General features: G+C 36.6%; 1 long non-coding RNA gene and 1 other non-coding gene across 2 annotated transcripts in view; both read left to right on the top strand.

Moving 5' to 3' along the window:
* LOC141578356 (uncharacterized) overlaps nucleotides 1-17,839 on the top strand; it is a 161,860-nt gene that overhangs the window by 18,930 nt on the left and 125,091 nt on the right. The gene's annotated exons all lie outside the window — the stretch shown is intronic.
* LOC123616036 (small nucleolar RNA SNORD61) lies at nucleotides 10,784-10,859 on the top strand. The gene has a single exon (XR_006723899.1). It is a non-coding gene; the product is annotated as a small nucleolar RNA SNORD61 (small nucleolar RNA).

Raw genomic sequence — 17,839 nt, forward strand, 5'->3', positions numbered from 1 at the left:
TCTTAAATGCTCAGAATGTATTTTTCTGGAATCTTGTAGTGCCAGAATGTGAAGTTAATAGAGACTCGTTTGTGTAGAATTTCTAAACTGAGAGAAGGCATGAGTGGGAAGGCTGGGTGGCAGAACCTCCTGGGTTCTTTGTAGAGACCTTGTGGTCCTCCTTTCTCCTTTCAAAACCACACATGAAAGCTCAGAGAGGTTAGACAACTTGGACAAAACAGTGCCAGATCCCAGTGGTCTGCTGTGGGCTCCAGGCATCCTTCTTTAGGGAGGGCACAGTTGCGTCACGGGAAGAGCCCAGGTTGTAGAAGGCAGACAGGCTGGTTTCAAACTCTGTCTCCATTTCTCATTACACTGTGAACTAGGGAATTTCACTGAAAGATGGGCATAAAATTATTGCCTCATGGTTTGGTTTGGTGATGAAACACTCTATTATAGTGGTTAAGAATGTGATCAAGATCTTTAACATTCTGTGCCTTGATACCTGCTAGGGATTGAATTTGCTATAGACTGAATGTTTATGCCCCACCCCACCCACCATGTAAGGACACAATGAAAAGACCTTCGTCTGTGAACCAAGCAGCAGGCTCTCACTAGACACTGAATCTGCCTGAATCTTGCTCTCGGATTTCCCAGCCTCTAGAATGCTGAGAAATAACTGTCTGTTGTTTAAGCCACTCGGTCTATGGTATTGTTATAGCAGCCAGAACTAAGACAGATACCCTCATGTCTAATAGAAGGATAACAATGCTTACTCATAGAATTGGTGTAAGGATTAAGTTGCCTAATGCCTCAAAAGTTCATTGATCCGTGGAAAAGTTTAGGACAGTGCCTGATGCATCGTTTACTGCTCAATAGATATTAGTATAATCATCACCATCATTGGAGCAGGATCTAGGGATTAAATGGATTGAATCCTCCTTCCATCACTTCTTATCTGTGTGCTCTTGGTAAACATCTCTGTGCCTCAGTTTCTCGTCTGTAAAAAGATACTAAGAGTACCTACTTAATAGGGTTATAGTGATGGCTGAGCAAACAGATACAGCAAAGAGCCTAGAGCATGCGTGGTATATGCTAGCTCTCTATAAAACTGCTGGCTGCTGTTGACTGAGAACCACCAATAGATTGCCTTGCAGGTGTCATTTTATATCTAGGTGATGTAATTTTATGTAATCCACAAAAATGGCAGAATAAGAGGTTTAGAATGAGTTTTAATGAAAATATTGAGAGGAACTGAGAAGTACTTAACACACAAAAGTCTGAGTAAAGAATGGTGCAAATCCCAACTGTTGAGTGTACGTAGAGAGATGGCACTTTTTTAAAAAAACACTAACCTGGTACCAGTAAGTGATTATTCTGAGGAATTCATAATCACTTCTCTTTGCCCTGAGGCTCTTCTTGCATTAAAACTGGAACAATTATAGCTTTAGGGCAAGGTAGATATTCTAAAATAATTGCTCATCTTGGGGCAGTCTTTTATATAATTACATAATTTTATGCACACTTTTTTAAGGAAAAAAGATACAAGTATATTTTTTAATTAAATATTTTTGAAGATAAAAATGTATTTATAGGTATTTATAGATTTTAAAGTCACATAATTCAAAATTCAAGAGATATAAAAAATATCTGGTGAATGTTTCCCCTCCTTCTGAATATTATTCCCCCCTTTTGTGTCTGCCTGGTCAATCAATATTATTGGTTTTGGTGTAACCCTCCAGATACAGCTCGGAGATTTCACAAATCAGCACATAAAAACCCACTTCATTATTTTTCATGCCTTCATTATATTCCATTGCATAAATTTACCATAATTTTTATTTAACCAGTCATATTCATAGTTATTTACATTGTTTCTGATCTTTCACTATTACAAACAATCTCATAATGAATAACTTCATGAAAAAGTCGTTTTATGAGAGCATGGTTTTATCTGGAGTGTTTTAATCTAAAGGCAGCATTGCTGTCCAAGGCCGTGTATATTAAACTTTGTTAAATGCCACCCAGTTATCCTCCATAGCGGCAGTACTGATTTACATGCCAACTGAAAATGTATGAGGATTCTTCAAGCTAGACTTCTGACAGTCTACATCAGACATCAGTTTTTGGCTTCCCCAACTTGATTTGAAATTCTAGAAAGGGAAGAGGAGGGGACAATGGAATCATCATTCAAACAGAATGTCCAGGCTGGTGCTCACTTGCTCGGCCATTACCTGGGGATGTGACGAGCCTCCAGGGAGTTCCCAGTTCTCATGCTCAGGATTGCACATGGCATGCTGGAGGTAGCTGAACAGAGGTTCCAGGGCTCTGGGTCTGAGAGCTGCTTTGAAGGGTCCCCTTCATACCTGTGAGGCATGAAAGAAGCCCCTGAGAGTTTCTGGGACCCACACAAGACTCAGAAATGCTGAGAGGGGCAGGGAAAGGAAAGAGGAGTGGATCTGGACCAGGTAGCTGTGGAGGGCAGAGCTCATGCACTCAGTGACGGCCAGCTCTGCTGTTACCGGTCACCAGTCAGGAAGGGCACCTGACAGAGAGCCTTTTAGGAGGTCTTCTTCCGGGCTGAGCAAGGGCGTGGAGGGCAAAGAGGATGAGATAGCCAGAGAAGCACATAAATCTTTGCTGTTGGTTTTTACTTATGCATCAGACTTTAGATATAAACATATATACACATATCCAGGCCTACCTCTGAGATATTGCGGGCTCAGTTCCAGGCCACTGAAGTAAAGCCAATATCTTAATAAAGCAAGTCACATGAATATTTTGGTTTCCCAAATGCATATGAAAGTTACGTTTATACATACTGTACTCTATTAAGTGTGTAATAGCATTATGTCTAAAAAAACAATGTACATACCCTAATTAAAAATACTTTATTGCTAAAAAATGCTAACCATTATCTGAGCCTTCAGCGAGCCTTAGTAGTAACATCAGTGATCACTGATCACCGTAAAAAATATGATAATAATGAAAAAGTTCAGAGTATTGCAAGAATTAGCAAAATATGACACAGACATTAAGTGGGCAAATGATGCTGGAGAAATGGTGCCAGTAGACTTGCTCAGTGTAAAGTTGCTACAACCTTCAATTTGCAAAAAACCCAGTAGAGTGAGGCATGGTAAGATGAGGTATTCCTGATACGTATGTAACAACCAACAGCAAAGATTTATTCTCACTCATGTTACACACCCCATATAGGGCGGTAGAGGCCTCTGCTCCGACTTCATCATTCAGGGACCCAGGCTTTGGAATTGGTTTTGGGAGGGAGACAACTGGAGGGCCATCTATGCTTCAGCCTATAAATGATACAGGGGTTGTTCGCAGCTCGCTGGCGGGATCTGGCCCACGGCTCCACCTTAGTACAAGAGGGCTGGGACGTGGAGAGGAGAGCTCACAGATCATGTATGGCTCAGATGATGTCAGAGGGGAGGGTGGGAGTTAATATTCCTGGCCATGCCTTTCAGCCCCATTCTCCTCCTTTCACAAACCTGCACAAGTATAATAGCAGAGACCATAGGGTATCAGATCTAGACAGTGCCCTGCATCTCCCCAATTTACAGATCGGGGAACTGAAGCCGAGAGAGGCTGGGGGATTGGCTCAGGTTCCGCAGGTGGCCCCCCGCTCAGCTGCCTCCCCTGATGCTTTCCAGGGTAGCAGTGACCCTCCAGCAGGGTTCCCCTTGATCTCTCCTGATTTGTTCACTGGCTTCTTCTCCTTTGTGATTTTTATTTCGTTATTCTCTTCCCCTCATTCTGCCTCACCACATGTTTTAACAGTGACCTTGAAGAGTTTCATTAACACGTATGTGACCCTGAGTCATATGTGCATTTTCAACTCCTTGTTTCTGAACTATTTTTGGTGGCTCGAAATTAATTTTTATAAATACATTTTTAATACATGGAAGGCCAGAAGTGAACACATGCTGCAGTAAAAGGAATGATCTTATGAGATACACGTGTAAAGGGGACCTTTGCCCTGAGGGCTGGACCATAGGTTTCTAGGGTCAGTGTGCCAAAAAGCATGATCATGAGAACCAACAGAGAGGGTTTCATTTAAGCATGTATGCAAATGCCTTCACCTGCATGTATTATAGCGTATGTACTGTTAGTTTATATTAGCTGATGCTGTGAGTATCATCGTCTCCTTTTTCGTTGTAATAGATAACCACAGACTGCCACAGCACCTGATGTGGTGGGATCCATGGCTTAGGGGACACGATCTGAAGGCTGCTAGTGGTTGTGAAATGTTGACTTTTCTCTCTTTGCATTTCACCTTATTTCATCTAAAGAAAATATCCTGTGTCTTTTCTTTGGTTACCTGCCTGTAGCTTTTGAAAAGCTTATTCTAACAACTCCACTAGCATTTTGCCTGTATGTAGCCTTCAAGTTAAATAATACTTTATGAAATGCAGTCTTGCTCGCTCTCTCTTTCTTAATTTTCTTGGCTAATGTCTCGACTTTAGTCTTGAGTGTTTAGTAAACTTTGTGAATAATTATTTAAGGCCTCAGATGTTAAGAATAGTGCATTAATTATTTCATTTTCAAGAAACAAGCCTTTTATAAGAATGGAACATGAGTGATTTCCACTTCTCATTATTTTTTAAAGCTTCTTTAGAAAATGAACTTTTCTCCCTACACATAGAAGCTTGTTTAAAGCTACAAGGGTGAGTGATTTTATTTTCACTGTGGGATTGCTCCTGCAAAAGCCAGATATCGATTCTTTTGTTAGAAGTACAGTAAAGTCATTTAAAAAAACTTGTTCCTTCTTTTTCTTTCAAGATGAACATTTTAAATGCATGTTCCTGCTCTTTCTGATAAATCACTGCCTAACTTAAGTTCTGTACATCATTTTGTGCTTTGTGTGTGTGTGTGGCAGTAACGAGATGGAAAAGGAACGTGGAGAAGTGAATACAAAAAAGATCTCTCTTCTGTCAGATCTTATAACTTACTTTTCCTAAGGGTTTGAGTGAAGCCTTTTTGCACAAAGTGAGAAGAAAGAAGTTGCAGAAGAGAGTTTTAGTCAAAGAAGGCTTTTCACTTAACAAAACAATAGCATCCTGTATCAATCCGGTAATTATTGCAGAATAATAGAAAACAGTATTTCTCTCTAACATGGAACAGCACCTTTATGTGACTGTATAATAGGATGGTTATGCATTTTAATTATAAATGTTTACTTCAGACACCACTGAGGGGAGTGCAAGTTGGAATATTTGTGGAAGAGGATTTGGCAGTCTCTATCAAAATTTAAAATACACATGCCTTTGGGTGCAATATGTTGGATTAAATAAAAATCATGGTACACTCATGGAATGGATTACCCTGCTGGCATGAAAAAAAAGAGTGGAAACACTGTATGCACCCCTACAATATGATTCCAATGTATTTTGTTAAGTGAAAAATCAAGGGGCAGAATAGCATATATGAAATGTTACTATGTGCGTTACAAAGGGAGAAATAAGTAAATGTACATATTTATTACATGTAATCTATTGCTGGTATGCCCCAAATATGTTTGGGAAGGCATCCAAATAATCGCAAGTAATGGTAGTTGTAAGTGGGGAGCAAAATTAGATGGCTGGGTGGAAAATTGAGGAGGGAGGAGATCTTTTACCTTGGTGTTCTGGTGAATGTTCAACAACTTGGTAGAGTTGGGGGATTTGGTTTGTAGTATTTGCCAGTTTCTGTAGTATAAATACTCCCACCACATCCACTTGGTATATCAAGGTGATGTCCATGATCTCCATGATCTCCATGATGTACATGGAGAGTTGGGAAGAGATACTTACAACAGCAGCCCTCTGTGCTAGTGTGAACCATCTCCAGGACAACCCTGCCTTTCACTCTTTACCATGTTGCACCTTCTGAATTTTAAACTATGTGAATTTATTATCTACTCAAAAAAAAAGTAAGTAAAATGTAAAATTCTAGGTGTTCATGCTGAACTATTTGTTATCTGGTAACCAGATATTTTGAACATCAAAACCAAGGCTTTGTAATAGCAAGAACAAGAGTAATGAACTTTAAAAAATTGGGTATTTTTCCACCAAACTTCAAATATTATTATTAGTGCTGGAAAAAAAAAAAAAAGATGAGTCTGAGCAGAATTTTCAAAAGGTTCTGGGATTTCTGGTTTTAAAATATTTAACGTCATGTCATCTTTACTGAATTATGTAAGTTTTCATCAGTGTCCATTTGACATGTAAACAATCCCTACTGAAATGGAGAGAATTATTTTAGTGTGTCAGTCACAAAGGAGCCGCTTCCTGTGCATTTCCTAGTCCATTTCTAGGCCTGAAGAGTGACACTTCCTGGTACTTGATTACTGTTTCCCCTTCTCAAAGTTATTAATTTTTACTCCACATGGAAGGGAGAAAAGGAAATCCAGAGGGCATCTCCTGCACCCCCCCTCATAACCAACCCCTCTCCAACCCATACTTCTCTACTTAGAGAAGAGTAAGCACTCTTCCCTAGCTTAAGGGTACAAGTATGGTCATGTATTTTTTTCTAATGAAATCATCTGAACCCCTCATATAATAGATTTTCAAGAAGTTTATTATCCCTCTTTGTTTCCTAAAAGAACCATGAACCCCAAGAGCTTAGTCAATCTAAGGAAGACAGCCTTGCTTCCAAATGTCTCGAGAGACAACCACAGAAACTGACCATCCAGTTAACCCCAGTATGGGGAAGCCACCTCTTCTGTTGTTGCCACATTGTGTTAAAATGAGTTAAAACTAGTTCTGCACAATATAAAGAAGGAAATCCCGCCATTTGTGACAACATGGATGAAGTGTGCGGGCACTATGCTAAATAAAATAAGTCAGACAGAGAAAGATAAATACTGCATGGTATCACTTATATATGAATCTAAAAAACTGAACTCATAGAAATGAAGAACAGATTGGTGGTTGTAAGGGGCTGAGGGTGAGCAAAATGGGTGAAGGTCAAAGGGCACAAACTTCCAGTTGTAAGATGATTAAGTCCTGGGGTTGTAATACATATAGCATTGTGACCATAGTTAACAATACTGTATTGAAAGTTGCTCAGAAAGTAGATTTCAAAAATTCTCACACACATACATCAAATTGGAACTATGTGAGATGATGGATGTGTTGATTAGCCTTACTGTGGTAGTCATTTTGCAGTAAGTACATACATAAAATCATTATGTTGTACATCTTAAACTTCTACACTGTTACATGTCATCTGTATCTCAATAAAGCCGGGGCAAATTGGCATAGGCCTATTTCAGTCTAGCAAATGACCTAGCTGCTATGTAAAGAACGAACTGGGGTAAGAAGAAATAAAAGCCTAAACCAGGGAAGTTGCAATGACAATAGAGGATGAATGAAGAGATAGATTGCTGAGACTTGAGATCCTTTGGTTGTTGGGAACAAGAAAGAAGGAAAATTTTGAGCCTGAGTTGGGAGCAGTGTGAGAGGAGAGTTGGTGAGGACACTTGGGGCCCAGGATGCTTGTGGGGCTTGTGGCATATCTTGGCAGTGTGGAATGTGTGACTTCAATTCAGAAGAGAGGATAAAGGAGGAGATAGACATTTGGGAGCCATCCGGTGATAGCAATAAAGTGGGAGGAATTCTCCCAGAGAGAATGAAGATTGAGAAGAAAGTGAAAAGCTTCCTAGTTTTCCTTCCAAACAGGTTCCTAGGGATCTTTAATATGCAATTACAACTTTGAGTTTCTATGCCTTATTTCTAATATGAGTGGCTGATAAAGCCTGAATATTTATTTTCCTACTTCCCAATGTAAGCAGAACAGGAAAATAATTAAAGTACTTGCAGCTTGCAACATGATTAGAAATTTAAGAGCGTATTTATGAGATGTGGGTGTTTTGCTTTGAGAAATGCAGAAAGCAGGTCAGATAGAATAAATATTGATAAATAAACACATACAGTAGGCAATCCCAAAACATCGTGATTTTGGAAATCAAACCATCAAGCGTCTAATACTTTTGGCAAGAAGAGAGGAAGCTAAGGCCAATGAGAATTGGAAAGAACAGATGGCTGTCCTCAGGTGATAAATATTTAACATGAGCCATAGCAGGCATTGCTCAGTAGGTTGAAAAGATCTTAATGACCTAAAATTTATTTTAACTTTATCTGCTTCAATGAAAGGGAATACCCACCTCCTCAGGCAGTTTATTGTGACAGATAAGCCTTTGAAGATAAAATACTGACCTGAGCTGTATTTGACAAGGTGGAACAGGGCTGCAGGGCAGAGGCTACCAAACTTCCTCTGTTCATGGGACCCTTTGTGTCTCAGCATATTTTTCCCCACAGCATCCTTAGGCCCAAAGAAATACCTGACAGGTCAGTGTTTAAGTAATTAGATCCAAACAACTTCATAACTATTTCTGTGCTAGCAACTTAGTAGCCATTTGAAAAAACTAATTCACATAAATTGAAAGAAAAAATATATCATTCTTGAATAACCACAGTTACCTCCTAATGGGACGTGTGCATCTGTTGTGCACTGCACAACTTCTCAAACCTTGGAGTCAAACTGGATCCCACTATCCTTACTTCCTGTTCCTCATTACTTTCTGTGTAGTACTTGTGGCAGAAAACCCAGCTTCTAAAAGATGGTGTTACCCAAAGGAATGTTTTGTGGTCTGAAAATTACCTCAAGCTTGTAATTCATGGGCTGACAGATGCTAAATATCACTGTGTTTCCTTTAAAAATGTAAAAGTTCCACAGCTCCCCTGTGAGTTTCCTGCATCACCGTGAGATGGCATACAGTCGGGGGAACTGCAGCTTTAGAGAATTAGGAGGTAGTCAAAAATCAGAATGGGACCAGGGAACAGAACGTTTAGAAGATCATCTCTTTGATAATCAAGTGGTTTCCTCAACTGTGAGAAACTAAGATTCACTGAGTTCACAAGAAGCCTCATAATTTGCTCCCAGTTATGCATCAACATGAGTTTTCATGACTCCCTTTCTAAAGAATATAATTAGTCTTCAAGATAAAGCAAAAATCTCTTATCCTAAGATCCCCTGAGAATTCTTAAGTAAAATAAGATCAGATCATGTCAGTGCTTTGGTGGGCAGAATCCAGGAATTGTATAGGTCTGACAAGGTGTGATTTGTTTTCCTCGTGGAGTATACTGAGCTGTTCCTCTGGCACTTTGTTAAAGGACACAGTGTCAGAGCTATTATCTATTACAGAGGCCAGGAAATGACTTGGCATCTAATCACTACCAAGCCTGGAGATATTATAGATGAATGAAATATTAGGCTCCTGCATCACCTTAATTCTGTTCCAAATTGGATCCCAAAATTAAATCCTTGTTTCCCGCCTTTAATTGCTTAACTTGCTTTTTTTTTTTTTTTTTACTGCTATGACAGCAAATTCATTGTAAGCTATAATTTATCAACTGTCTAATGTCATGATTAGGTAGAACCACAAGATTACCTCTAGCTTCTAGGATACTTATAAAGAAAACTTATTTCCCTTTTCCCTGGAATCAGCCTGATTCTAGATTGTGTCATCTGTGCAAGGAAGCAAAAGGAACAATTACTTATTTTTTTTCAAGTGTCTGCCTATTCTGTACTATGCAGTTTTACTGCCTCAATAAATTTAGAATTCACAAGAATACTTGAAGTACATAGAACAGTCTGTGTTTTGCTGGTGAGGAAAATCCGCCTCAGAAGTATTAAGTGCGTGAGTAGGAATTCTAACGCCAACATCCATGTTCTTTTTACTATATACTGTCTCTTTCTCTCCTGGGACACCTGGGCAATGGCACCAAATAATGCAAAGCCCATGTCTGATCTGTGCCCCTCCATTCTAGTATTACAAGCCCAGGATAGAACCTAGTTAGGGTTTGGATTAGGGCTACAGATTGGGAACGTCCCAACAGCCAATGTCCAGAGGTTGTTTCTGTTGTGTTCTCTCAGATTCCTGAGTTGAATTATGAGTCATACATTCCCAGTTGAGGTCAAACTAGGCCACGCTCTGCTTTCTTGTTTCAATTCTCATACTGTAAACAAGTGTCTTTCCACACTCAATCTAGTGCCACAATTTCCACATTTTTGTGCTTTTTGTTGGTAATTTTGCTGCTTAAATGGTCCCCTAGTGTTGTGCTGAAGTGCTGTTTATAGTTCCCATGTGTAATAAAACTGTGATGTGCCTTCCGGAGAAAATAAATGTGTTAGGTAAGCTTCATCCAGGTGTGAGTTATAGTGCTGTTGGCTGTGAGTTCAATGCTAATGAATCAACAGTACAATATAACCAGAAAAAGGGAGAAGAAATTCACTTATCTGTACGTAAGGCTGCTCTGGATAATGCGAAAGTCTCATCTACAGTTCATGATGAAGCTGTGGAAAAGATAGAAAGGCAGCTACATTTGTGGATGCATAAGATGTTGACTGATTTAAAGAAAGCATAGTAGACAGCATTGTTCTGAGGCTGAAGCCTGAGGAAATTTATGGTCACTTTACCCATCGTCAGGATAATGTTCTCAGCTACTGCCTTATTATAAAGCGGTTCTGCATATGATTAAACAAAGTTTTATATTTATCAGTTGAAGAGCACGTTGTGACCAAAAGCTTGCAGGAACCTAATCCTGAGTTTCCCCTAGGAACAATGGCTCACTAGTCATTTATTCAGTGTTCACAGTGACTTTATAACTGTGAACTGTGATTTCCTCTCATTTTAATTTACTTATCTTGTACTATACCTGAAATTGGCCTTTTTGTGTTCAATAATCATAAATATTTCTTCTTTGTCAAGTGGCAGTATAATGTAGCAATTAAGAATGCATACAAAGCTATGATGAATTTGATTGCATTGATTGTATGACATGATAATGTACTTTGTCCTCTAAGAAAGATATTGGCAGCTTCCTTCCTTGGATGTCTGAGTGAGAAAAAAAAAAAAGAATGCAAAAAATGTCCAAAATGATATCCTGGCTCCACTTTAATTTGATATCAAGAAATCTGGGTTCTGAAATGTTTTCTTCCATACATATGTGATTGCTGTTACTTTCTGAGCTTTTCTTTTCACTTATATAAAATGAAGGTATGAATTTTTCCAGTTGTTTTTATAGTCTATAAAATAAGGGTGTTATATTCCAGATCAACTCTAAATTTACTTCTGCACTGTGCATTTGGGAATCAATGACTGTTATAATTTTTTTGGAGGCAGAGCATAACTACTGGGATAATATCTACATTTATGATTCTATCTTGAAGGACTGATATGTCTGAAGAATTTTAGAATGATACTTTTCCTGGGAGTTGTTTTCTATATAAAATTTAGGATTGCTGGGATAGTCTGATATCTTGGCATTTGTTGACTCAAATTAGTAAATAAAACCTGAATTCTCATTTCATCAAATAAAAATTCCAATTTTTATACTATATTATTATAATATTATTATATTATCTGTATTGTTATCTATGTTTTCACTGTCTCTAACTGTGCACATTACCCTGGAGACAAATCTATGTGTTTACTTTTAAATATAGTTGACTATCACATAGTAAGTGAAGTAATTTATGATAATTTTAGCTAACGAGGAATACAGTCACCAAAATTTAAGTTGCTCAACTTCCAGCTAAAGTAAAAATAGCCTTTAGTCTGTGGTATGTAGGAGCAAAAACAGTAGAAAGCCATTCTTATGACAGAATTTGTAACTAGTCCCCAAGATACTGAGTTTTTTATCTGATCTTCTACACCTTTCTGTATAACCAGATGTTTCTTATTCCTACTCAGCTGCCTGTTCAAACTTGCTTCTAATAATCAGGCCCAGAATCGATACTCATATCCTTTGTATAGTTTGTACTCAGATAATCTAGCCTGCCAGGATACATAATAAGTTCCCAGAAGTTACCAATCCAGGATAATAACATTTTCTTAGAACTTTTTTCAAAATTATCAATGATGCTTATATTAAAATGGCCAGATATTAATGAAGAAAAGCATACATTCAGTGAAAGGAATTGACTTATCTAGGTGTAGCAAACATTGCCATTTGTTGGCTGCTGTCTGGTTTCTTTTGAATGCCTTATTTATGTTTTGATAATTTCCCACACTATGAAGCTTTGCTTCTCTGATGGAGAATCCAGAAAACTCACTTCTCTAGACTCTTTTGCCCCAGGCTAGGGGCATAGAATCTAGATTCTGTCATTTACACTCTGGAAGACAGTCAAAAGTAAGCAACCTGAGTATGTAAAATCCATTTTTTTTTTCTGGAATGGTAACTGGGATATGCAGCTTTTCACAGTAGAAGTCTCTTTATTGGCCAAATCTCTGTGTGTTCCTGTATGCTTGACCTCTACCCTGTTTCACTAACTTGTTTAATGAACCTATGCATTCCCTAATATCCTTTAACAAATTATTTCTCTACTTAGATTAGGCAGAATGTATTATGGTATTTCAAAGATAATTAAAAATATTTAAAGTTTTTTTATCAAAATACTATAACACATTTTTTAAAAACAAAAAGATTATAATAAACATGAGCCGTCTTTCCATCTTTCTTCCTTTTCAGCCCCTTTACCCAGAGACATTCACTTTCTACAACTTAGTTGATTGATCTGGTATTTTCCCCTTCTCCATATATAAATTATATGAGTATATAACTTTTTATTTATCACATTTAGATATTACCTATTGACTATGGATTTGTCTTTTTTACATTCGCCTTTCTTCCCTTCCTATATCTTCTCTATTTTTATAAAATATTTGCTTCAATTATTGGTCAGTGTTTACTCTGTAGATGCTATGTATTAATAAGCCAAGTAGTGTACTATTATTTTATTTTACTTCTTTTAGCCTTTTGCTTTTCCTGCAATTAATAATTACCTTGCTCTCCCCTTGTTTTGTTTGATTTTTGACCTATCTTTTAAAATTCTCTGTCAGATCATTCAAACACCCATTACTACTATTTTTTTCAAATGTTCAAATAAATCTGATAATTTGGAGACCTGATCCCTCTTCACTGCCTTAGTCTGTACTGGTTGCTTTCTAGCCTAAGGCACGCGTCCTGGTAGGACTCCATTTTGTAGCTTTCTTGTGTTGGATCCTTTGTTTTCTAGGCTCTAACCTACCTCTTTATTGTTTTACAGTCACATTTTGCTAAAGCACATCTTACAGAATCTTCCTGATAACGGATATTTGGGATTTTGAATCCATGCACTCTTGCAAATTCTCTGTTCACTCCTCACACTTGATCCTTTGGGTATTAAATTGAGTATTTTTTCCCATTGCATTTTTCTATGAGCAGCACTTCTCCTTTTAATAAAAAAGAATTGTTTTTTAATTGTCATTTTATGCAAATTAATTTGTAACTCATAGTCACTACTGAAGTGAGTATAATGGGTGTCTGCACCCATTAGGTGGGCATTTTCATATCTGAATATACTTTGCCACCTTTAAAAGGAGCTAAATATTTCACAGTGTCAAGTTTGTGAACTATTTTGGATATCATCAAAATAATGTGAACAATGTTGATTCTCTTCTTCAGGGCCCAAGGAAATCTAGTGAACTGTAAGAATTGGACTTATGACTTAGTATGTATTACCAGCGAGGAGGATTAGAACCCTGTTTTGGATATTATCATTTCTAACAAAATCTGCCAGATAAATACTGAGAGTCATTGGTGTTATGATGACTTTTTTGTGCTTAAAAAAGTTTACTGCCAGAAATCCTGGCTTCTCCCATTAATTCAAAGACTTTTTGAAATGAAAAGTCCCAAAAGGTAAATTTTAAGATTTAAATATTAAGATAAATAAAAAAGTGATTTAAAAATTGTTAAATAAAATATAACAGGTAGTTTCTATGAAAGTAAGCTTTGATCCTGTAGAAAATTCTGGGTCAAGCTATAAAAGTACTTCTATGAAAATAGCAATCCTTAAGTTTCTAATATTTTATTTTTACATACTACATCTCTCTATTCTGGCATATCCATATGCAGTATTGTACACACATGAGGCACTCGGTAAATAATGGTATGAAGCACAAATAAATGAGAGATGTATTAAATGTTTAAATAAGAAAGTTCGCAGAGTTCTTTTTTGCAGTGGAACTCATAATTATGTAAGTTCTGTACTAACTGTAAATTAGGAACTTACAGTATCTAAAGATTGCCTTCTCTCCTCCTCCTCCTTTTTTTACTCAATATCTCACTCAAGGCATGTCTTGAGTGATATGTCTTGTCACCATCTCTGCCACTTGATTGTGAATGTTAGGAGAATTCGGTCTGTGATTAATTCATCTTTGTATTTACCCCAGCAGCTACCATTTTACTCTGCACACAGAAGGTGTTCAATCATTGTCTGCAGAGTTTAGTCATTAGTGAATCTTTGGTTGACTATCCACCAGGTTCGGCAATGTGATAGTACCTTTCCAATAAAGGAATGAGAAATGGAAGTTGCATAGAAAAAGATATTAAGGTAAATGGTGGGACAACAATGTACAGAGAGCATGGTTAAATATAAGGACACATCTTTTAAGAATTCATCTAAAAATTTCACAGTAGCTTAATACCTTTGAGATCTTTGGTAGAATTCCTTTAAATAACACAAGGAGGATATTGATTTTAACCAGCAAGGGACTTGATTAGTGCCCTGACTTTGTTAGGATGAAAACAATACCGTTCAGAGAATGTTCTTTCACAAAAGCCTTTTTAAAGAAACATATAGGCCTTTTGAAGTCTATCCATGAAAGTACCTGAGGTTAAGAAGTATTTTTAGAAAGTTGAAAAGGTAACTTTTTCTTCATGAAAATATGAAAAAAATGAATGATAGAATATTTTTATTTATTTATTTGGGGTGGGGGGTAATAAGGGTTTTATTTATTTTTAATGGTGGTGCTGGGGATTGAACCCAGGACCTTGTACATGCTGGGCATGCACTCTACCACTGAGCTATACCCTCCCCCCTTCTGAATGATACAATCTAAAGTGTGTAAATATGTTTTTGAGGAGAAATCTAAAAACCAGAATGCTAAAGGATGACCTAGGTCTTGGATCCCTATGTCAGGGAATTTAATTTGTCTAGGAAACCTACTTGAGACCTGCCAGCTCTTTCATCATCTCATTGTGTTTGCCCTAACAAGAGTACTGGTTCGTCATAATTTCTAAAATAATACTGATTTGAAGCATCAAAAAAGTCATCTCTACATATACTGCCTACTCAAATTGCCATCTTTTCTTGCTTACCTCTTTCTCTCAGTCTCCTTGGCTGCTAGGCAAAATGCAGATTCCTTGTGGGCAGGGCTTGCTTACTGTTTTTTGTGGTTTTTTTTCTTTAAAGGAGGTGCTAGAGATCGAACCCAGGACCTCCCACGTGCTAAGCATGTGCTCTACTACTGAGCTATACTCCACCACCCAGGACTTGCTTACTTTATATAAGCCTAAAATCATGCCAAGCACACAGGGCATTTAGAAGATTCTTTGATGTTGATAAAAGTGGAATCTTTTTCTATTCCTATTCTATTTGATTACTTATAAGCTGTTATCATATAAGTCAGAAAGAAGTTCAGTGGTTATAAAATTTTGTTACCTTCTGAATTACTTAGGAGACACAGAACTTTGTCCCTGATCAGTGAGTTCAGTTAGAGGACAGAAGCAATGACAAAGGATCCAGTCCCATTAGTTATTGGTTTGTCTTCCCTTCATACATGGAATTTTTCTACCCTGACATAAGCTGCACTCTATTTCCAAGTAGGTGGGATGCAAATGTATGTGAGTGGTTCAGAGCAGTTTATCTTCAAGTCTGAATAAGCAACTCCAGTTTAATGACTCTGGGTTAATAGTGTCATTTTTCTAGAAGAACAAGGTTTTACAAAAGCTATTGTCATATTTACTGAGCAATAGGGTAAAGTTTAAAGCTGAATAAAAAATTACCACCTCCTCTAGTCTACTGGCTGCTTACAAGTGTTCCAGATCTGGAAACAAATATATTTTGTGTACTCTTAAAATTTTGATATGATTCTTTTCTTCCTGAACTTTTAGTAAAAGCATTAAATGAGATGCAAATATGTTTATTTATTAATAACTTATCATTAATCAAAAATTATTTATTGTAAAAAACATTTCATGCTACTCTGTGCAAATTGTAAAGCAACATCAACTTTGAAAAATTCATTAAGCCTTTCTATCTAATTTCTCTACTCCAGTAAGCATATTATAAGATACCTATTTGGTAGTAGGTTATTGACAGATATTGAAATAACAATTTTTTAAAATTAAATGCTGGACTAATTTAAGTGAATGAAAAGAAGAGTATTGCAGTCCAAATGGTATCTGTCATTTTCAAGTATTAGACTGTTAAATTATTTTTCTAGGATGATCGAGAAAATAAAAGCTAATTTTCTCTTTAATCATGCTTTCTTTTGATTAAGAAAATAACTACTGGGTATAAAAAATATAAAAAGCAGAAAATTATGAAGAATAAAACTAAATGGCCTACTTATGTCTTGTGATAAGAATGTAACAATTTAACATTTTTAGAGAGCAATTTGGAAATACCTGTTTTTCAAAGCATATAATCTGTATAACCTAGCAATCACCTTCTGGGAATTTAAGAAATAAGTGTCTCAGCAAGGGAAGAAATATTTGTAAAGACAGCCTTGGAGCATTTCTGTTAATAGCAAAGAATATAAACAAAAAAAGTTCATTAATAAGAGTCGAGCAAAACAAGTTATGGATTTATATTATTTAGAACTTGAGTCATTCAACAAATATTTATTGAGAAACTACCGTATGTTAAGATTGTCCTAAGCATTTGATTATAGCAGTAAACAAATAAATTCTTACCCAGTGAAGCTTATGTTTTAGTGAAGAAATAGACAATAAATATAATAAATTAGTAAATTATATAGCGTGGTAGGAAGAGAGCAGTGTTATGCAACCAATGAAAAGAATGAGGTAGATATATATGTATAGACCTGAAGATATGTTCATAGAGTATTTGCAATTAAAAAATAAACATAAGTTTCATACATGTGTATCCAGACCCCTTTAGAAAAAAAAAATGTATGTGTGCAAACGTGTGTGTAAATATTCAGAAATATGTCTGTGTAAATTTAGGAAAACATGGGACAAAGACATGCCCCAAACTGTTCATATAACTTAACAGCTCCAGTGTGAGATGTAGGGGGTGAGAGAGTACACGTCAATGTTTATGCAACATTGCGGTACATTTATAAGTGATTTCTTTTTCTTTTCTTTTTTTTTTTTTTTTTTTGTATTTGTCAAATTAAATAAAAATAAAACTATGTTTTTATCACTACTCAGATAAAATAATTTTTAACCCTTTACCCTTTACTGGGTTTCTTTTCAATATTTAAATCTCAAATGACAATGAAATAATCTTATGGTTCTTATAATTTTGGGGATTCAACAATATTGAGTTTTGATGTAAAGCAAGAAGCCTACACACACTAAAAGGGAACCACAGGGATTAATTGATTGTCTGAAGCACATTTGGTTTAGAAATACTGCTATGAAGTAGCGAGACTAATTTTCTTTTTAAAAGCAGATAAACAAATCCCCAAACTTTTCTATTTATGTTATAGTAGGGCCATTTAAAGTGATATTTAATAATAAAATATGTAGGTCAAATTTATATTTATTGTTCTATATCTGAAGAATATACTCTCAAATATCTATCCATGTCTAACAAGTTTACTAAATCTTGGCTAAGTCATTCAGAGTCTTTTAATGTGGAAAATCACACCCCCTGCTCTTTTGGTTATGGAAATGCACCCTATATCATTCAGATATCAGGATTTAGTCTGGACTTGATTTATTGATATGCCATTCTGTCCAACTAGGAATTTATGTTGAATGTTACATGCATGTAAATTTCAAGATGC

The sequence above is a fragment of the Camelus bactrianus genome, chromosome 1 (assembly GCF_048773025.1).
Source record: "Camelus bactrianus isolate YW-2024 breed Bactrian camel chromosome 1, ASM4877302v1, whole genome shotgun sequence".
Classification (NCBI taxonomy): Eukaryota; Metazoa; Chordata; class Mammalia; order Artiodactyla; family Camelidae; genus Camelus; species Camelus bactrianus.